We start from the raw sequence: 22,368 nt of genomic DNA, 5'->3' as shown, positions 1-22,368 counted from the left end.
ACATAATTTCCGCCTTCATCTTCGTGAACTACCTTGGAGCTGTAGACAGGCAGAAGGGTAACGCCTGAAACTGGTAGTGATCGTTCAAGTAGGGCGCACAGATAGGTCTGATGAGGAGGCCAAACTGGGATATGGAGGTAACCGTCCTTGATATCCAGGGACACTAGGGGGTACATTTACTAAGTTGGGAGTTCTATTTAAGATGGGATGTTGCCCATAGCAACCAATCAGATTTCAGGTATTATCTTCTAGAAGGTGCTAGATAAATGAAAAGTAGAATCTGATTGGTTGCTATGGGCAACATCCCATCTTAAATAGAACTCCCATCTTAGTAAATTTATCCCTAGGAATTCCTGTTGTTCCAGGCCTGCGATCACCGCTCTCAAAGATTCCATATTGAATTTGAAAACCTTCAGGTAAGGATTCAAGGACTTCATATTCAGAATGGGTCTCACAGACCAGTCTGATTTTGGTACTACGAACAGACTGGAGTAGTAACCTTGTCCTCGTTGCTGTAGGGATACTGGAACAATGACCTGGGACTGGACCAACCTGTTGATGGCCAGTAGCAGCGTACCTCGCATATTTTCCAAAGCTGGTAAGCTTAATTTGAAAAATAATTGGGGAGGAGCACCGTTGAACTCCAGCTTGTAACCCTGAGAGATAAGGTCCCTTACCCAAGCATCTTGGCAGGAATCATCCCAGATGTGGCTGTAGTGACATAACCGAGCTCCCACCATGATATCTCCTCGGGGTGAGTGGGCAGCGTCATGCTGAAGTTTTTGTGGAAGCAGAACTGGTGTTCTGATCCTGAGATCCGGCAACGGCTGGTTTCTTAGGCTTACCTCTGGTGCCTCTAGCTGCGTTGGAGGCCCCCCTGGTCCTAGGACGGAATCTAGAGGACCAAAAGGACTGAGTCAACGTCCCGGATAGGTACATCTAGCAGGCGGAGCTCCTGAACGGAGAAACGTGGATTTCCCAGCAGTAGCTTTGGAGATCCATGCATCCAATTCACCTCCAAAGAGCCATTCATCTGTAAAGGGAAGAGATTCCACATTACGTTTGGAGTCAGCATCAGCAATCCACTGACGCAACCATATGGCTCTGCGCGCAGACACAGCCATAGCAGAGGTTCTAGCATTAACATTGCCAATCTCTTTAAGGGAGTCACAGAGGACTCTTGCCGTGTCCTGAATGTGTTTTAGAAAAGTTACAGTAGTAACTAAGGTCATATCACCCAAAAGACCTTCCTGAATTTGAGTAGCCCAGGAATGAATTCCATGTGTCATCCAGCAACCAGCAATGACCGGTCTTTGAGCTACACCTGCAGCAGTGTAGATAGGAAAATTGAGGCCAATCTTAAATCTGTCGCGTCCTTTACCGTAAAGGAGCCCGGAGTAGGAAGTACAGCCTTTTTAGAAAGGCGAGAGACTGAGACATCCACTGCTGGAGATTCCAGAATTTTCTGCCTTCAGGGGCAAAGGGGAATGAATGCAGAAACCATTTGGACACCTGAAATTTTTTATCTGGATTTTTCCAGGCTATTTTAAATAAGTCATCCAATTCCTTGGAATCAGGACATGTGACTGTCAGTTTGTCTTGTGGGAGAAAAAATGACTGCTGAGTATTAGTATCCTCCAGGGGGATCTTTAACACATCCGGTATAGCCAATATAATGGGTTCAATACCCTGGGCAGGGGTGGAATCCCCACTTATGGGGTCTACTCTACATCATCCTGTATATCATCCGTATCTGATAGGAGTGCAGGTAGAGCACGTTTTTGTGCACCTGTATCAACCAGGAGGGATGTTTAGCAGTAAGACTTGCCACTGCTTGTTGCAGTTCCTGAGTTTTATTTGCATTTGCAGTGAGCTGAGATGACACATCAGACATCATAGTTTTGATAGCCCCCAACCAGGAGTGCTCTGGACTCTCCCCCACATGGTTATCAGCATGCTGAGATGGCTGACTACACTGCTCACATTATATTGAGCCAGATGAACTAGTGGAGAATCTAGCATTACATACACTGCATAACTTCTGTTTTACCATATTATAAAAGAAAACAGGTACAATACACATACAACACAGCCTGAAGTACAATACAAGCCTGTCCTATTGCATGTGAGAGGAGACACAGGAGAGAGGACACCAGTGCACCCAACGCTGCACAGCCCCAGTGAGGCTGTCAGCATTTTATATATGAAAAATCCCTCATAGGGATGTTACTTGTGCACATTATAGCGGCTCTCCCCCTCTCACCCGGTACCAGTGATCCAGGGACTGATATGGAGGAGCTGTGAGGCTGCTGCTGCTATGCAGAGGAAGGCACCAAAATGCCGCTGAGCCCGCTCTCATGTAGCTCCGCCCCCCGCCATGGCACCGGAGCTACTGTTATATATTTATACTGGCTATGTCTCCCTATGTTTGTAGTCTCACATTGTTGGTACAATGTATTTTAGCCAGTCTCACGCAGGGGCTACAGTGGGTCCCCCCAGGAGGGACCCGTACGCCTTACCCACGCCGCTTCAGCCGCACAGTGAGTACTCACCACCGATGATCACCTTGAGGCAGCGCTAGAGGTGTGCGGTATGCTGCGGCTGCCAAGGCGCCATGCCCTGCTGAACAAACAGCCCCTCAGGACGGTGGTCCTGCAGCGGGGAGGCGGCTCTGCACCTCAAGAGGCCGGTGACCACCACCCCCACTAACTCACACGGTGCAGGTATGCCGTTGCCCAAACAGCATACCGAAAGAAATAAAAGTTTAAAAGAAATTGAAGAAAAACGCTGGAGCTTGTAGTGTGCATCCTCTACTGAGGGCACTTTTTTCTAAACTGACCTGTAGGAGAAGGCATAGAGGGGAGGAGCCAGCACACCCAGTTGAAGAAATTTAAAGTGCACTGGCTCCTTTGGACCCATCTATAGCCCATCGTACTAATCTGTCCCAAATATCCCTTATGGATGCTAGAGAAAGCCCCTTTTTTTCACACAAAAATGTTATAGGCACAATTGAATTCCCTCCTTATTTACTGGTGCTTATTTATTTTATTACAGTTAACAGCTATTCCAGATCTGGTCATTGACTCAAACACCTGCCTTGTGTTATGGTGTGTACACATGGGGAGATATTTTCTTACGATTTTGACTATATAGTCAAAATCGTAAGAAAAGCTAGTGCAGATCGCAAGGTGAAAGTCACCTTGCGATCCCGATTCGATGCCGATGCGCGGTCGGCATCGCAAGCATAGATAGTCAAAACTGACTTGCCTGCACAGTCTCTCTCTATAGAAGAGATAGTAAAAATTGACAGAGTCAGTATCGCAAGCACACATTATGTGCTTGCGATGCCGACCTAGCTCACCGTGTGTCAGCGCCGTAACTACGTGTGCCAAGGGGGCTTGGCACACAGCGCAGTTGCCCTGAGGGCGCAACGGCCAGCGGCATGTAATGAGTCAAATTGACTCATTACATGCCGCCTCTGTGTGCGCCGTGCGCGGCTGGAGGGAGAGGAGACCAGCGCCGGGTTCAAGGAGGAGGAGGGAGGGGGAGCAGGGAGCCGCAGCAGCGCTATTTGATTGGTAGTAAGCGCCGCTGCAGCATCCCCCTCTCCTTCTGTATTGGCTGCCCGGCGCTGCTATGGATGCTGGGATGCGGTTCCTTCATCCCAGCATCCATAGCAGCGCCGGGCAGCCAATACAGAAGGAAAGGGGGATGCTGCAGCGGCACTTACTACCAATCAAATAGCGCTGCTGCGGCTCCCTGCTCCCCCTCCTTCTCATCTCACTGCCTGCACCGAGAGGGAGATCGATGCCAGCACGAGGAGCCTGTCAGCGGGGAGAAGGTAAGTATATCACTCTCTCTCTTTCTTTCTCTCTCTCTCTCAGGGGGACACCGTCTCCCGCAATGTGTAAAAAGGGGTCCTGGCTGCCGCAATGTGTAAAATGGGGTCCTGGCTGCCGCAATGTGTAAAAAGGGGGCCTGGCTGCCGCAATGTGTAAAGAGGGGGCCTGGCTGCCGCAATGTGTAAAAAGGGGTCCTGGCTGCCGCAATGTGTAAAAAGGGGGACTGGCTGCCGTAATGTGTAAAAAGGAGGACGCTGTCTGCTGTAATGTATAAATTAAGAATTTACTTACCGGTAATTCTGTTTCTCGTAGTCCGTAGTGGATGCTGGGAACTCCGTAAGGACCATGGGGAATAGCGGGCTCCGAAGGAGGCTGGGCACTCTAGAAAGATCTTAGACTACCTGGTGTGCACTGGCTCCTCCCACTATGACCCTCCTCCAAGCCTCAGTTAGGTACTGTGCCCGGACGAGCGTACACAATAAGGAAGGATTTTGAATCCCGGGTAAGACTCATACCAGCCACACCAATCACACCGAACAACTCGTGATATGAAACACAGTTAACAGTATGAAACGATAGAGCCTCTCAACAGATGGCTCAACAATAACCCGATTTAGTTAACAATAACTATGTACAAGTATTGCAGATAGACCGCACTTGGGATGGGCGCCCAGCATCCACTACGGACTACGAGAAACAGAATTACCGGTAAGTAAATTCTTAATTTCTCTAACGTCCTAGTGGATGCTGGGAACTCCGTAAGGACCATGGGGATTATACCAAAGCTCCCAAACGGGCGGGAGAGTGCGGATGACTCTGCAGCACCGAATGAGAGAACTCCAGGTCCTCCTCAGCCAGGGTATCAAATTTATAGAATTTTGCAAACGTGTTTGCCCCTGACCAAGTAGCTGCTCGGCAAAGTTGTAAAGCCGAGACCCCTCGGGCAGCCGCCCAAGATGAGCCCACCTTCCTTGTGGAATGGGCATTGACAGATTTAGGCTGTGGCAGGCCTGCCACAGTATGTGCAAGCTGAATTGTACTACAAATCCAACGAGCAATAGTCTGCTTAGAAGCAGGAGCACCCAGCTTGTTGGGTGCATATAGGATAAACAGCGAGTCAGATTTTCTGACTCCAGCCGTCCTGGAAACATATATTTTCAGGGCCCTGACAACGTCTAGCAACTTGGAGTCCTCCAAATCCTTAGTAGCCGCAGGCACCACAATAGGCTGGTTCAGGTGAAACGCTGACACCACCTTAGGGAGAAACTGGGGACGAGTCCTCAATTCTGCCCTATCCATATGAAAAATCAGATAAGGGCTTTTACATGATAAAGCCGCCAATTCTGACACTCGCCTGGCAGATGCCAGGGCCAATAACATGACCACTTTCCACGTGAGATATTTCAGATCCACGGTTTTTAGTGGCTCAAACCAATGTGATTTTAAGAAATTCAACCTCACGTTGAGATCCCACGGTGCCACAGGAGGCACAAATGGGGGCTGAATATGCAGCACTCCTTTCACAAATGTCTGAACTTCAGGTACTGAAGCTAGTTCCTTTTGAAAGAAAATCGACAGAGCCGAGATCTGTACTTTAATGGAGCCTAGTTTTAGGCCCATATTCACTCCTGCTTGCAGGAAATGCAGAAATCGACCCAGTTGAAATTCCTCTGTTGGGGCCTTTTTGGCCTCGCACCATGCAACATATTTCCGCCATATGCGGTGATAATGTTTTGCCGTAACATCTTTCCTGGCTTTAATAAGCGTAGGAATGACTTCCTCCGGAATGCCCTTTTCCTTCAGGATCCGGCGTTCAACCGCCATGCCGTCAAACGCAGCCGCGGTAAGTCTTGGAACAGACGGGGGCCCTGCTGTAGCAGGTCCTGTCTGAGCGGCAGGGACCAAGGGTCCTCTGAGATCATCTCTTGAAGTTCCGGGTACCACGCTCTTCTTGGCCAATCCGGAACCACGAGAATTGTGTTTACTCCTCGCTTTCTTATTATTCTCAGTACCTTTGGTATGAGAGGTAGAGGAGGGAACACATACACTGACCGGTACACCCACGGTGTCACTAGGGCGTCCACCGCTATCGCCTGAGGGTCTCTTGACCTGGCGCAATACTTCTCTAGTTTTTTGTTTATGCGGGACGCCATCATGTCCACCTGTGGACGACCCCATTGATTTACAATCATTTGGAAGACTTCTGGATGAAGTCCCCACTCTCCCGGGTGGAGGTCGTGCCTGCTGAGAAAGTCTGCTTCCCAGTTGTCCACTCCCGGGATGAACACTGCTGACAGTGCTAGTACATGATTCTCCGCCCATCGGAGAATTTTTGTGGCTTCTGCCATCGCCGTCCTGCTTCTTGTGCCGCCCTGTCGATTCACATGGGCGACTGCCGTGATGTTGTCTGACTGGATCAGCACCGGCTGGTGTAGGAGCAGGGATTTTGCTTGACTTAGGGCATTGTAAATGGCCCTTAGTTCCAGAATATTTATGTGAAGGGCAGTCTCCTGACTTGACCATAGTCCCTGGAAATTTCTTCCCTTTGTGACTGCCCCCCAGCCTCGTAGGCTGGCATCCGTGGTCACCAGGACCCAGTCCTGTATGCCGAATCTGCGGCCCTCCAGAAGATGAGCACTGTTCAGCCACCACAGAAGAGACACCCTGGTTCGTGGAGACAGGGTTATTAAACGATGCATCTGAAGATGCGATCCGGACCACTTGTCCAACAGGTTCCACTGAAAGATTCTGGCATGGAACCTGCCGAATGGAATTGCTTCGTAAGAAGCTACCATCTTTCCCAGGACTCGCGTGCAGTGATGCACCGATACCTGTTTTGGTTTTAGGAGGTCTCTGACTAGAGAAGACAACTCCCTGGCTTTCTCCTCCGGGAGAAACACTTTTTTTCTGGGCCGTGTCCAGAATCATTCCCAGGAACATTAGACGTGTCGTGGGGACCAGCTGTGACTTTGGGATATTCAGAATCCAACCGTGCTGGCTCAGCACTTCCTGAGATAGTGCTACTCCCACTAACAACTGTTCCTTGGATCGTGCCTTTTTTAGGAGATCGTCCAAGTATGGGATAATTAAAACTCCCTTTTTTCGAAGGAGTATCATCATTTCCGCCATAACCTTGGTAAATACCCTCGGTGCCGTGGAGAGTCCAAACGGCAGCGTCTGGAATTGGTAATGGCAATCCTGTACCACAAATCTGAGGTACTCCTGGTGAGAATTGTAAATGGGGACATGTAGGTAAGCATCCTTGATGTCCAGGGATACCATGTAATCCCCCTCGTCCAGGCTTGCAATAACCGCCCTGAGCGATTCCATCTTGAACTTGAATTTCTTTATGTATGTGTTCAAGGACTTCAAATTTAGAATGGGTCTCACCGAACCGTCCGGTTTCGGTACCACAAATAGTGTGGAATAGTAACCCCGGCCTTGTTGAAGTAGGGGTACCTTGATTATCACCTGCTGGGAATACAGCTTGTGAATTGCCGCTAGCACTGCCTCCCTGTCTGAGGGAGCAATCGGCAAGGCGGATTTTAGGAAACGGCGGGGTGGAATCGCCTCGAATTCCAGCCTGTATCCCTGAGATACTATTTGAAGGATCCAGGGATCCACCTGTGAGCGAACCCACTGATCGCTGAAATTCCTGAGGCGGGCCCCCACCGTACCCGGCTCCGCTTGTGAAGCCCCACCGTCATGCGGCGGACTTGGAAGAGGAAGCGGGGGAGGACTTTTGTTCCTGGGAACCTGCTGTTTGCTGCAGCCTTTTTCCCCTGCCTCTGCCACTTGACAGAAAAGACCCTCCTTTTCCCCGCTTATTTTTCTGGGATCGAAAGGACTGAACCTGATAAAATGGCGCCTTCTTAGGCTGCGAGGGGACATGGGGTAAAAATGCTGACTTCCCAGACGTTGCTGTGGAAACTAGGTCGGAGAGACCATCCCCAAATAATTCCTCCCCTTTATAAGGCAAAACTTCCATGTGCCTTTTGGAATCTGCATCTCCAGTCCACTGGCGAGTCCATAAGCATCTCCTAGCAGAGATAGATAGTGCACTTACTTTAGATGCCAGCCGGCAGATTTCCCTCTGTGCATCTCTCATGTATAAGACTGAGTCTTTTATATGGTCAATTGTTAACAGGATCGTGTCTCTGTCTAGTGTGTCAATATTTTCTGACAGGTTATCTGACCATGCAGCGGCAGCACTGCACATCCAAGCTGACGCAATTGCTGGTCTGAGTATAATGCCTGAGTGTGTATATACAGACTTCAGGATCGCCTCCTGCCTTCTATCAGCAGGTTCCTTAAGGGCGGCCGTATCCTGGGACGGTAGTGCCACCTTTTTTGACAAACGTGTGAGCGCTTTATCCACCCTCGGGGGTGTTTCCCAACGTAACCTATCCTCTGGCGGGAAAGGGAACGCCATTAGTAATTTCTTAGGAATCACCAATTTCTTATCAGGGGAAGCCCACGCTTCTTCACATACTTCATTTAATTCATCCGACGGGGGAAAAACTACAGGTAGTTTTTTCTCCCCAAACATAATACCCTTTTTTGTGGCACCTGGATGTAAATCAGAAATATTTAACACCTCTTTCATTGCCTCAATCATGCAGCGAATGGCCTTAACGGGCATTAAATTTGACTCATCGTCGTCGACACTGGCGTCAGTATCCGTGTCGACATCTACTTGTGCCACCTGAGATAACGGGCGTTTTAAAGCCCCTGATGACTTTTGAGACCCTTGGACAGGCACGAGCTGAAGACTCGGCTGTCCCACAGTCGGCATGTCGTCAAATTTTTTTATGTAAGGAGTCTATACGTGCACTCATTTCCTGCCATAATACCATCCACTCAGGTGTCTGCCCCGCAGGGGGTGACATCTCTGCTAAAGGCATCTGCTCCCCCTCCACATCATTATCCTCCTCAAACATGTCGACACAGCCGTACCGACACACTCCACACACACAGGGAATGCTCAAATAGAGGACAGGACCCACAAAAGCCCTTTGGGGGGACAGAGTAAGAGTATGCCAGCACACACCAGAGCGCTATATATATATATACAGGGACTAACTGAGTTATGTCCCTAATAGCTGCTTATACTGTATACAGTGCCAATTTAGTGCCCCCCTCTCTTTTCCCTCTTACTGTACTGTAGAAATGCAGGGAAGAGCCAGGGAGCTTCCTTCCAGCCGAGCTGTGAGGGAAAAATGGCGCCAGTGTGCTGAGGAGATAGGCTCCGCCCCTTTTTCGCGGCCTATTCTCCCGCTTTTTTTGGGATTCTGGCAGGGGTATTTACCTCATATATAGCCCCAGGGGCTATATATTGAGGTATTTTAGCCAGCCAAGGTGTTTTTATTGCTGCCTCAGGGCGCCCCCCCCCAGCGCCCTGCACCCTCAGTGACCGGAGTGTGAAGTGTGTATGAGGAGCAATGGCGCACAGCTGCAGTGCTGTGCGCTACCTTGGTGAAGACAGGATGTCTTCATGCCGCCGATTTTCCGGACCATCTTCCTGCTTCTGGCTCTGTAAGGGGGACGGCGGCGCGGCTCCGGGACCGAACATCAAGGCTGGGCCTGCGGTCGATCCCTCTGGAGCTAATGGTGTCCAGTAGCCTAAGAAGCCCAATCCGGCTGCAAGCAGGCGAGTTCGCTTCTTCTCCCCTTAGTCCCTCGCTGCAGTGGGCCTGTTGCCAGCAGGTCTCACTGAAAAAAACTAATTCTAAGACTATAACTTTCTAAGAGCTCAGGAGAGCCCCTAGTGTGCATCCAACCTCGGCCGGGCACGAAATCTAACTGAGGCTTGGAGGAGGGTCATAGTGGGAGGAGCCAGTGCACACCAGGTAGTCTAAGATCTTTCTAGAGTGCCCAGCCTCCTTCGGAGCCCGCTATTCCCCATGGTCCTTACGGAGTTCCCAGCATCCACTAGGACGTTAGAGAAAAGGGGCTCTACCTGGTGTAGTGGCGCTACTGTGCAGCGTAATTTGAATAATGTAGACTACTGTGCACCGTAGTATGAATTGCTATTATTTTGTGGCCACGCCCCTTCCCCGTGAAGCCACGCCCCTATACATTTTTCACGCACCTACGGCGCGCACTGCCCCTATCTTACATGGGGGGGGCGCGCCACTGTCGTTTCTTGCACACAGCGCTAAAATGCCTAGTTACGGCACTGCCGTGTGTATGGGCCTTAACATGCTAGAGGTGAGGCCCAAAAGAAACCAAACTCTGGACAAACCATGGACTTTATTTTTAGTATTGCAGAATAGTATAAACAATCTTAGTCAGCCTTGTTTAAATAGTGTGGAGAGCACCAATTACAACTGCATTCGATTCTAGTACATTCTAGCCAAAGTAATCTGTGTATTCTCCATGGATTTCCTATCCACAGTCTGCTAGGATAAATGGCTTGCAACTAACCCAGATGAGTGCATTTGGACCTGTGCTATTAAACTGTAAGCTCTGCTGTGAAATAGACTACTCAAATAAATATATATGATTGGACAGCACTGCAGAATATACTAGTACTTGACACACACAAAAAAAAAAAATAAGAATTTACTTACCGATAATTCTATTTCTCGTAGTCCGTAGTGGATGCTGGGGACTCCGTAAGGACCATGGGGAATAGCGGCTCCGCAGGAGACTGGGCACAAAAGTAAAGCTTTAGAACTACCTGGTGTGCACTGGCTCCTCCCCCCATGACCCTCCTCCAAGCCTCAGTTAGGATACTGTGCCCGGACGAGCGTACACAATAAGGAAGGATTTTGAATCCCGGGTAAGACTCATACCAGCCACACCAATCACACCATATAACTTGTGATCTAAACCCAGTTAACAGCATGATAACAGAGGAGCCTCTAGAAAAGATGGCTCACTACAGCAATAACCCGATTTTTTGGTAACAATAACTATGTACCAGTATTGCAGACAATCCGCACTTGGGATGGGCGCCCAGCATCCACTACGGACTACGAGAAATAGAATTATCGGTTAGTAAATTCTTATTTTCTCTAACGTCCTAAGTGGATGCTGGGGACTCCGTAAGGACCATGGGGATTATACCAAAGCTCCCAAACGGGCGGGAGAGTGCGGATGACTCTGCAGCACCAAATGAGAGAACTCCAGGTCCTCCTCAGCCAGGGTATCAAATTTGTAGAATTTTACAAACGTATTTGCTCCTGACCAAGTAGCTGCTCGGCAAAGTTGTAAAGCCGAGACCCCTCGGGCAGCCGCCCAAGATGAGCCCACCTTCCTTGTGGAATGGGCTTTTACAGATTTTGGCTGTGGCAGGCCTGTCACAGAATGTGCAAGCTGAATTGTACTACAAATCCAACGAGCAATAGTCTGCTTAGAAGCAGGAGCACCCAGCTTGTTGGGTGCATACAGAATAAACAACGAGTCAGATTTTCTGACTCCAGCCGTCCTGGAAACCTATATTTCCAGGGCTCTGACAACGTCTAGCAACTTGGAGTCCTCCAAGTCCCTAGTAGCCGCAGGCACCACAATAGGTTGATTCAGGTGAAACGCTGAAAACCACCTTAGGGAGAAACTGAGGACAAGTCCTCAATACCGCCCTGTCCGAATGGAAAATCAGATGAGGGCTTTTACAGGATAAAGCCGCCAATTCTGATACGCACCTGGCCCAGGCCAGGGCCAACAGCATGACCACTTTACATGTGAGATATTTTAACTCCACATATTTAAGTGGTTCAAACCAATGTGACTTTTGGAACCCAAAAACTACATTTAGATCCCAAGGTGCCACTGGAGGCACAAAAGGAGGCTGTATATACAGTACCCCTTTCACAAACGTCTGAACTTCAGGGACTGAAGCTAGTTCTTTTTGGAAGAAAATTGACAGGGCCGAAATTTGAACCTTAATGGACCCCCATTTCAGGCCCATAGACACTCCTGTTTGCAGGAAATGTAGGAATCGACCTAGTTGAAAATTCCTCCGTCGGGGCCTTACTGGCCTCGCACCACGCAACATATTTTCGCCAAATGCGGTGATAATGTTTTGCGGTTATATCTTTCCTGGCTTTGATCAGGATAGGGATGACTTCATCCGGAATGCCTTTTTCCTTCAGGATCCGGCGTTCAACCGCCCTGCCGTTAAACGCAGTCGCGGTAAGTCTTGGAACAGACAGGGTCCTTGCTGGAGCAGGTCCCTTCTTAGAGGTAGAGGCCACGGATCCTCCGTGAGCATCTCTTGAAGTTCCGGTTACCAAGTCCTTCTTGGCCAATCCGGAGCCACGAATATAGTGCTTACTCCTCTCCATCTTATAATTCTCAGTACCTTGGTTATGAGAGGCAGAGGAGGGAACACATACACTGACTGGTACACCCACTGTGTTACCAGAGCGTCTACAGCTATTGCCTGAGGGTCCCTTGACCTGGCGCAATACTTGTCGAGTTTTATAAACATGTGGAAGACTTCTGGGTGAAGTCCCCACTCTCCCGGGTGGAGGTCGTGTCTGCTGAGGAAGTCTGCTTCCCAGTTGTCCACTCCCGGAATGAATACTGCTGACAGTGCTATCACATGATTTTCCGCCCAGCGAAGAATCCTTGCAGCTTCTGCCATTGCCCTTCTGCTTCTTGTGTCACCCTGTCTGTTTACGTGGGTGACTGCCGTGATGTTGTCCGAATGGATCAACTCCGGGTGACCTTGAAGCAGAGGTTTTGCTGAGCTTAGAGCATTGTAAATGGCCCTTAGCTTCAGGATATTTATGTGAAGTGATGTCTCCAGGCTTGACCATAAGTTCTGGAAATTCCTTCCCTGTGTGACTGCTCCCCCAGCCTCGCAGGCTGGCATCCGTGGTCACCAGGACCCAGTCCTGAATGTGCGGCCCTCTAGAAGATGAGCACTCTGCAACCACCACAGGAGAGACACCCTTGTGCTTGGTGACAGGGTTATCCGCTGATGCATCTGAAGATGCGACCCAGACCATTTGTCCAGCAGGTCCCACTGGAAAGTTCTTGCGTGGAATCTGCCGCATGGGATTGCTTCATAGGAAGCCACCATTTTTCCCAGAACCATCTCATTGATGTACTGAGACTTGGCTCGGTTATAGGAGGTTCCCGACTAGCTCGGATAACTCCCTGACTTTCTCCTCCGGGAGAAACACCTTTTTCTGAACTGTGTCCAGGATCATCCCTAAGAACAGAAGACGAGTCGTCGGAATCAGCTGCGATTTTGGAATATTGAGAATCCAATCGTGCTGCCGCAACACTACCTGAGATAGTGCTACACCGACCTCCAACTGTTCCCTGGATCTTACCCTTATCAGGGAATCGTCCAAGTAAGGGATAACTAAAATTCCCTTCCTTCGAAGGAGTATCATCATTTCGGCCATTACCTTGGTAAAGACCCGGGGTGCCGTGGACCATCCATACGGCAGCGTCTGAAACTGATAGTGACAGTTCTGTACCATAAACCTGAGGTACCCTTGGTGAGAAGGGTAAATTGGGACATGAAGGTAAGCATCCTTGATGTCCCGAGACATCATGCAGTCCTCTTCTTCCAGGTTCGCAATCACTGCTCTGAGTGACTCAATCTTGAATTTGAACCTCTGTATGTAAGTGTTCAAAGATTTTAGATTTAGAATCGGTCTCACCGAGCCGTCCGGCTTCGGTACCACAACAGTGTGGAATAATACCCCGTTCCCTGTTGCAGGAGGGGTACCTTGATTATCACCTGCTGGGAATACAGCTTGTGAATGGCTTCCAAACCTGTCTCCCTGTCAGAAGGAGACATCGGTAAAGCCGACTTTAGGAAACGGCGAGGGGGAGACGTCTCAAATTCCAATTTGTACCCCTGAGATATCACCTGAAGGATCCAGGGGTCTACTTGCGAGTGAGCCCACTGCGCGCTGAAATTCATTGAGACGGGCCCCCACCGTGCCTGATTCTGCTTGTAAAGCCCCAGCGTCATACTGAGGGCTTGGCAGAGGCGGGAGAGGGTTTCTGTTCCTGGGAACTGGCTGATTTCTGCAGCCTTTTTCCTCTCCCTCTGTCACGGGCAGAAATGAGGAACCTTTTGCCCGCTTGCCCACGAAAAGACTGCGCCTGATAATACGGCGTCTTCTCATGTTGAGAGGCGACCTGGGGTACAAACGTGGATTTCCCAGCTGTTGCCGTGGCCACCAGGTCTGAAAGACCGACCCCAAATAACTCCTCCCTTTAATAAGGCAATACTTCCAAATGCCGTTTGGAATCCGCATCACCTGACCACTGTCGTGTCCATAACCCTCTACTGGTAGAAATGGACAACGCACTTAGACTTGATGCCAGTCGGCAAATATTCCGCTGTGCATCACGCATATATAGAAATGCATCTTTTAAATGCTCTATAGGCAATAATATACTGTCCCTATCTAGGGTATCAATATTTTCAGTCAGGGAATCCGACCATGCCAACCCAGCACTGCACATCCAGGCTGAGGCGATTGCTGGTCGCAGTATAACACCAGTATGTGTGTAAATACCTTTTAGGATGCCCTCCTGCTTTCTATCAGCAGGATCCTTAAGGGCGGCCATCTCAGGAGAGGGTAGAGCCCTTGTTCTTACAAGCGTGTGAGCGCTTTATCCACCCTAGGGGGTGTTTCCCAACGCACCCTAACCTCTGGCGGGAAAGGATATAATGCCAATAACATTTTTGAAATTATCAGTTGTTATCGGGGGAAAACCACGCATCATCACACACCTCATTTAATTTCTCAGATTCAGGAAAACTACAGGTAGTTTTTCCTCACCGAACATAATACCCCTTTTTGGTGGTACTCGTATTATCAGAAATGTGTAAAACATTTTTCATTGCCTCAATCATATAACGTGTGGCCCTACTGGAAGTCACATTTGTCTCTTCACCGTCGACACTGGAGTCAGTATCCGTGTCGGCGTCTATATCTGCCATCTGAGGTAACGGGCGCTTTAGAGCCCCTGACGGCCTATGAGACGTCTGGACAGGCACAAGCTGAGTAGCCGGCTGTCTCATGTCAACCACTGTCTTTTATACAGAGCTGACACTGTCACGTAATTCCTTCCAACAGTTCATCCACTCAGGTGTCGACCCCCTAGGGGGTGACATCACTATTACAGGCAATCTGCTCCGTCTCCACATCATTTTTCTCCTCATACATGTCGACACAAACGTACCGACATACAGCACACACACACAGGGAATGCCCTGATAGAGGACAGGACCCCACGAGCCCTTTGGGGAGACAGAGGGAGAGTTTGCCAGCACACACCAGAGCGCTATATATATACAGGGATAACCTTATATAAGTGTTTTTCCCCTTATAGCTGCTGTATCTTTAATACTGCGCGTAATTAGTGCCCCCCTCTCTTTTTTAACCCTTTCTGTAGTGTAGTGACTGCAGGGGAGAGCCAGGGAGCTTCCCTCCAACGGAGCTGTGAGGGAAAATGGCGCCAGTGTGCTGAGGAGATAGGCTCCGCCCCCTTATCGGCGGCCTTATCTCCCGTTTTTCTATGTATTCTGGCAGGGGTTAAATTCATCCATATAGCCCAGGAGCTATATGTGATGCATTTTTTGCCATCCAAGGTGTTTTTATTGCGTCTCAGGGCGCCCCCCCCCCAACGCCCTGCACCCTCAGTGACCGGAGTGTGAAGTGTGCTGAGAGCAATGGCGCACAGCTGCAGTGCTGTGCGCTACCTTGTTGAAGACAGGACGTCTTCTGCCGCCGATTTTCCGGACCTCTTCTGTCTTCTGGCTCTGTAAGGGGGCCGGCGGCGCGGCTCTGGGACCCATCCATGGCTGGGCCTGTGATCGTCCCTCTGGAGCTAATGTCCAGTAGCCTAAGAAGCCCAATCCACTCTGCACGCAGGTGAGTTCGCTTCTTCTCCCCTTAGTCCCTCGATGCAGTGAGCCTGTTGCCAGCAGGTCTCACTGAAAATAAAAAACCTAAAACTAAACTTTTCACTAAGCAGCTCAGGAGAGCCACCTAGTGTGCACCCTTCTCGTTCGGGCACAAAAATCTAACTGAGGCTTGGAGGAGGGTCATGGGGGGAGGAGCCAGTGCACACCAGGTAGTTCTAAAGCTTTACTTTTGTGCCCAGTCTCCTGCGGAGCCGCTATTCCCCATGGTCCTTACGGAGTCCCCAGCATCCACTTAGGACGTTAGAGAAAACTATTTACATGGGCCCAGGTCAGCTGCTGGTGGATGGGTGGCATTTCCTTAGGAGACTGTGGGAGCCAGAGGAGGTGAATTAAGCGCTGTTATAACTCCCTACCAGGGCTGGCTGACTCACCAGGGGGATGAATGTTGTGTTGAGTTGCTGGATGGGTCGTGTTGATTCAGTGTACATCGGAAGTGGAGTCAGTATGCTGGGCCTGACACTCAGAATAGCCAGAGTCTGTCTGGCTGCTCTGAGTGGCGGGCCCGGCATAAGGACACATCTTCCAACATACCAGAAGCAACATGGACCTGTGGGTCTCTTCAGCAGCAGAAAAACACAGCCCACACCAGGAAGAGCTCTGCCAGTGATGAATGGACAAACAGTGGACAGTCTTTGAAATACCCTATGGCGCAGCCACCCTGGAACACTGACTGAGCCACAGCAGTGAGCGCCCTATGCACATCACAGTGCATTTGCTGACAGTTCTCTCAACCACTGGAGGGTACAACAGTGTTCCTTATCACGCAGCTGACAGCATTGTAAAGTAGGCGGAATCATACTCCAACACTTTGTAACAGAAAACTGGCCAGATCTGTTGCACATCAGGCACGGAGACAGCAGAGACTGCTGCTGAGCTGCATGATATGCCTGCTGGTGTATCGGAGAGGGGGACAGTGGTTACAATAATAGCGCAAATCCACCCCCCCCCCCCCCCCAAAAAAAAAATCACACCCCTGTGTAAGCCATGGATGGTGCCACCCTATGAAGCCCGCAGAGCCACTAAAATATTTTTTTTTACATTGCTTTTAAAAGGGAGCATGGCCACGCCTACCCCAATTTGGCCACACACCCAATTCCTGGGTCGTTCACCTCTCTTGACGGCCCTGCTCATATACAGCCATAGATAAGGGGTAATGCTACCCGGCTGGTGCTCTTTTACCCCCTAAGCACTTCCTGTAAAATACCAAAGAAAATCATCCAACTAATATGTCTTCTCAAGGGTGAGACAGGAATGGAGCATGCTGGGCTGGCAGGACAAAAGGGCCTAGACTATCATGGTAAAGGTGCCCCTACACCGGGTCTAATGAGCAACAATGTCACACCACTGGCACATTACTACACACTGGTAGCCACACATACCCATTCACTGAATTGACACACACACCAGACCCGCCACTGCGCTGACACGCTCACCGGACCCGCCACTGCGCTGACACGCTCACCGGACCCGCCACTGCGCTGACACGCTCACCGGACCCGCCACTGCCCAGACCCGCCACTGCGCTGACACGCACACCAGACCCGCCACTGCGCTGACACGCACACCAGACCCGCCACTGCGCTGACACGCACACCAGACCCGCCACTGCGCCGACACGAACACCGGACCCGGCACTGCGCCGACACGAACACCGGACCCAGCACTGCGCTGACACGAACACCGGACCCAGCACTGCGCTGACATGAACACCGGACCCAGCACTGCGTTGACACGCACACCGGCCCGGCACAGCGCAGACATACACACCGGCCCAGCCCGGCACAGCGCAGACACGCACACCGGCCCGGCACTGCGCAGACACGCACACCGGCCCCACACTGCGCAGACACGCACACCAGCCCCGCACTGCGCAGACACGCACACCAGCCCCGCACTGCGCAGACACGCACACCGGCCCAGCACTGCGCTGACACATACAGGGCTTCCAGGAAAGAGCTTCATACACATATTAAAGCCATAATACCTGTAATAAGCGACACTGAGGCCAGTGACTAAAATCACACAGGATAATCTGAGTGGGACCTACATCAGTATCCAGGCCTCAGTAGCCTCTGCACCCCACTATATTGGACTGGCTCTCTCACTCTCCTGTCCCCACCACCCAACCCGGGGTTGTCACCATCACACATGTCCCGGTGCACGGCTGGGAGGGAGACTGGGAATCTGCCGCCCGCAGACCACGCTCCAGCCACCACCCAACCAGAAAACAACGCGATCTCCTCAACCGCAAGAGGCTAAAGAGCGCGTTTTCCGTGACGTCACTCACTCGGTGCTCCGGTAACTCCACCCCTTCCGGTGTAAGGGCTCCCGGTGCTGCTCCTGCTGGCGCGACCACCGCTTCCAACGTCACTTCCGTCTGCACTCCTCACCAAGCGCTGGACCAATGACTGGCTGCGGAACTGACGACACGACAGCTCCATACTCGCACAAGAGGGAACAGTGCTGAGGCAGGGAGTCTGCGGCGTTGGGCGGGGCCATCAGCCTGGGGCCGGGCTATATATGCAGCCAGTGATTTATTCCATTTCATTTCATACGAGGCTGAAGTTTTTTATTCACGCGCCAGATTCTTATTCAGAAAATTGAGTTTTGCAAGGGTTTACTAGTCTTGGGACACAATTTTGACACCTGAAATCAACAGAGCGTGGTCACTTGCGTATGACCCACTTGTATTTTGCCTGGCCCAACGCCGTTTTGGGTATGAAATACACTGGCAAAGTGGGCACACATAATTAGATTTTACTTACCGGTAAATCTATTTCTCATAGTCCGTAGTGGATGCTGGGGACTCCGTAAGGACCATGGGGAATAGACGGGCTCCGCAGGAGACATGGGCACTTTAAGAAAGAATTTAGATTCTGGTGTGCTCTGTCTCCTCCCTCTATGTCCCTCCTCCAGACCTCAGTTAGAGAAACTGTGCCCGGGAGAACTGACAGTACAAGGAAAGGATTTTGGTAATCCAGGGCAAGATACATACCAGCCACACCAATCACACCGTATAACTTGTGATAAACTTACCCAGTCAACAGTATGAACAACAACAGAGCATCAGTGCAACCCTGATGCAACAATAACATAGCCCTTATTGCAGCAATAACTATATACAAGTATTGCAGAAGAAGTCCGCACTTGGGACGGGCGCCCAGCATCCACTACGGACTACGAGAAATAGATTTACCGGTAAGTAAAATCTTATTTTCTCTAACGTCCTAGTGGATGCTGGGGACTCCGTAAGGACCATGGGGATTATACCAAAGCTCCCAAACGGGCGGGAGAGTGCGGATGACTCTGCAGCACCGAATGAGCAAACACAAGGTCCTCCTTAGCCAGGGTATCAAACTTGTAGAACTTTGCAAAAGTGTTTGAACCTGACCAAGTAGCCGCTCGGCACAGCTGTAATGCCGAGACCCCTCGGGCAGCCGCCCAAGAAGAGCCCACCTTCCTAGTGGAATGGGCCTTAACTGATTTTGGCAGCTGCAATCCAGCCGCAGAATGAGCCTGCTTTATCGTGTTACAGATCCAGCGAGCAATAGTCTGCTTTGAAGCAGGAGCACCAAGCTTGTTGGAAGCATACAGGATAAACAAAGATTCTGTTTTCCTGACCCTAGCCGTTCTGGCTACATAAACCTTCAAAGCCCTGACCACATCAAGCAACTCAGAATCCTCCAAGTCAGTAGTAGCCACAGGCACCACAATAGGTTGGTTTATATGAAAAGATGAAACCACTTTTGGCAGGAATTGTGGACGGGTCCGCAACTCTGCTCTATCCGCATGGAAAACCAGATAGGGGCTTTTATGTGACAAAGCCGCCAATTCTGACACACGCCTAGCCGAAGCCAAGGCCAGTAGCATGACCACCTTCCACGTGAGATATTTCAATTCCACCGTTTTGAGTGGTTCAAACCAGTGGGATTTCAGGAAACTCAACACCACGTTAAGATCCCAAGGTGCCACCGGGGGCACAAAAGGGGGCTGAATATGCGGCACTCCCTTCACAAACGTCTGAACTTCAGGTAGAGAAGCCAGCTCTTTTTGAAATAAGATGGATAGGGCTGAAATCTGGACCTTAATGGAACCCAATTTTAGGCCCAAAGTCACTCCTGACTGTAGGAAGTGAAGGAAACGGCCCAGCTGGAATTCCTCCGTAGGGGCATTCCTGGCCTCACACCAAGCAACATATTTTCGCCATATACTGTGATAATGTTGAGCCGTCACGTTCTTCCTAGCCTTTATCAGCGTAGGAATGACCTCACCCGGAATGCCTTTTTCCGCTAGGATCCGGCGTTCAACCGCCATGCCGTCAAACGCAGCCGCGGTAAGTCTTGGAACAGACAAGGCCCTTGTTGCAACAAGTCCTGTCTTAGAGGAAGAGGCCACGGGTCATCCGTGAGCATTTCTTGCAGATCTGGATACCAAGTCCTTCTTGGCCAATCCGGAACAATGAGTATTGTTCTCACTCCTCTTTTTCTTACGATTCTCAACACCTTTGGAATAAGAGGAAGAGGAGGGAATACATAGACCGACTGGAACACCCACGGTGTTACCAGGGCGTCTACAGCTATCGCCTGAGTGTCCCTTGACCTGGCGCAATACCTCTGTAGTTTTTTGTTGAGGCGGGATGCCATCATGTCCACCTGTGGCAGTTCCCACCGACTTGCAATCTGTGCGAAGACTTCTTGATGAAGTCCCCACTCCCCCGGGTGGAGGTCGTGCCTGCTGAGGAAGTCTGCTTCCCAGTTGTCCACTCCCGGGATGAACACTGCTGACAGTGCACTGACGTGATTCTCCGCCCAGCGAAGAATTCTGGTGGATTCCACCATCGCCACCCTGCTCCTTGTGCCGCCTTGTCGGTTTACATGAGCCACAGCGGTGATGTTGTCTGACTGAATCAGAACCGGTTGACCGCGAAGCAGGGTCTCTGCTTGACGTAGGGCGTTGTATATGGCCCTTAGTTCCAGGATGTTGCTGTGAAGGCAAGTCTCCTGACTTGACCACAGACCTTGGAAATTTCTTCCCTGTGTGACTGCTCCCCACCCTCGGAGGCTTGCATCCGTGGTCACCAGGACCCAGTCCTGAATGCCGAATCTGCAGCCCTCGAGAAGGTGAGCACTCCCAAGCCACCACAGGAGAGACACCCTGGCCCTGGGGGATATGGTGATTAACCGATGCATCTGAAGATGTGATCCGGACCATTTGTCCAGTAAGTCCCATTGAAAGGTCCTCGCATGGAACCTGCCGAAGGGAATGGCCTCGTATGATGCCACCATCTTTCCCAGGACTCGAGTGCAGTGATGCACTGACACCTGTTTTGGTTTTAATAGGCCCCTGACCAGTGTCATGAGTTCCTGAGCTTTCTCTATCGGGAGATAAACCCTTTTCTGGTCTGTGTCCAGAATCATGCCCAGGAAAGGCAGACAAGTCGTAGGAAGCAACTGCGACTTTGGAATATTTAGAATCCAGCCGTGTCGCCGTAACACTTCCAGAGAACGTGCTACGCTGATCAGCAACTGCTGGGGTTTCCTCTGTGATGTGCAACACATCCTTAATTGCTATAATCATATAACGGATGGATTTAGCCAATTTTGGCTGTAACCTTGCATCATCGTAATCGACACAGAATCCATGTCGGTATCCGTGTCAATAATTTGGGATAGTGGGCGCTTCTGAGACCCTGTCGGCCTCTGCGACATAGGATCAGGCATGGGTTGGGACCCTGACTGTCCTGAGGCTTCAGCTTTTTCCAACCTTTTATGTAAGGAATTAACATTATCATTTAAAACCTTCCACATATCCATCCAATCAGGTGTCGGTGCCGTCGGCAGAGACACCACATTCATTTGCTCCCGCTCTGCTTCCACATAGCCTTCCTCATCAGACATGTCGACACAAGCGTACCGACACACCACACACACAGGGAATGCCCTTTTTGAAGACAGTTCCCCCATAAGGCCCTTTGGTGAGACAGAGAGAGAGTATGCCAGCACACACGCCAGCGCTATATAACCCAGGAATAACACAGTAACTTAATGTTAACCCAGTAGCTTCTGTATTTGTGTTTTTAGCGCCTAATTATGTGCCCCCCCCTCTCTTTTTACCCTTTTTCTACCGTGATCTGCAGGGGAGAGCCTGGGGAGCTTCTTCACAGCGGAGCGAAAATGGCGCTGGTGAGTGCTGAGGGAGAAGCCCCGCCCCCTCGACGGCGGGCTTCTGTCCCTCTAAAATACATATCTTTTTGGCGGGGGCTCATACATATATACAGTGCCCAACTGTATATATGTTTACTTTTGCCAACAGAGGTCCATATGCTGCCCAGGGCGCCCCCCCCCCCCCTGCGCCCTGCACCCTTACAGTGGCAGGAGTATGTGAGGTGTGTATGGAGCAATGGCACACAGCTGCAGTGCTGTGCGTTACCTCATGTGAAGAACGGAGTCTTCTGCCGCCGATTTCGAAGTCTTCTTTGCTTCTCATACTCACCCGGCTTCTGTCTTCCGGCTCTGCGAGGGGGACGGCGGCGCGGCTCTGGGATCGGACGACGAGGGTGAGATCCTGTGTACGATCCCTCTGGAGCTAATGGTGTCCAGTAGCCTAAGAAGCAGGACC

The 22,368-nt window shown here is 50.6% G+C and overlaps 1 protein-coding gene across 3 annotated transcripts in view; it reads right to left on the bottom strand.

The window, feature by feature from the left end:
- The window catches only part of PAFAH1B2 (platelet activating factor acetylhydrolase 1b catalytic subunit 2), a 112,194-nt gene extending 94,028 nt beyond the window's left edge, over positions 1–18,166 (bottom strand). Inside the window, exon 1 of one of the 3 annotated variants that reach the window (XM_063943298.1) lies at positions 18,038–18,166. The gene's annotated coding sequence lies outside the window, so the exon portion shown is untranslated. Of the gene's footprint in view, positions 1–17,734; positions 18,004–18,037 lie in introns of those variants that run through there. The other 2 variants (XM_063943299.1, XM_063943300.1) reach the window with 2 other exon arrangements.
- Positions 18,167–22,368: the final 4,202 nt, after the last annotated feature.

The sequence above is a fragment of the Pseudophryne corroboree genome, chromosome 10, assembly GCF_028390025.1.
Source record: "Pseudophryne corroboree isolate aPseCor3 chromosome 10, aPseCor3.hap2, whole genome shotgun sequence".
NCBI lineage: Eukaryota > Metazoa > Chordata > Amphibia > Anura > Myobatrachidae > Pseudophryne > Pseudophryne corroboree.
The sequence above is the reverse complement of the archived record's forward strand: the minus strand, read 5'-3'. Positions and strand labels throughout refer to the sequence as shown.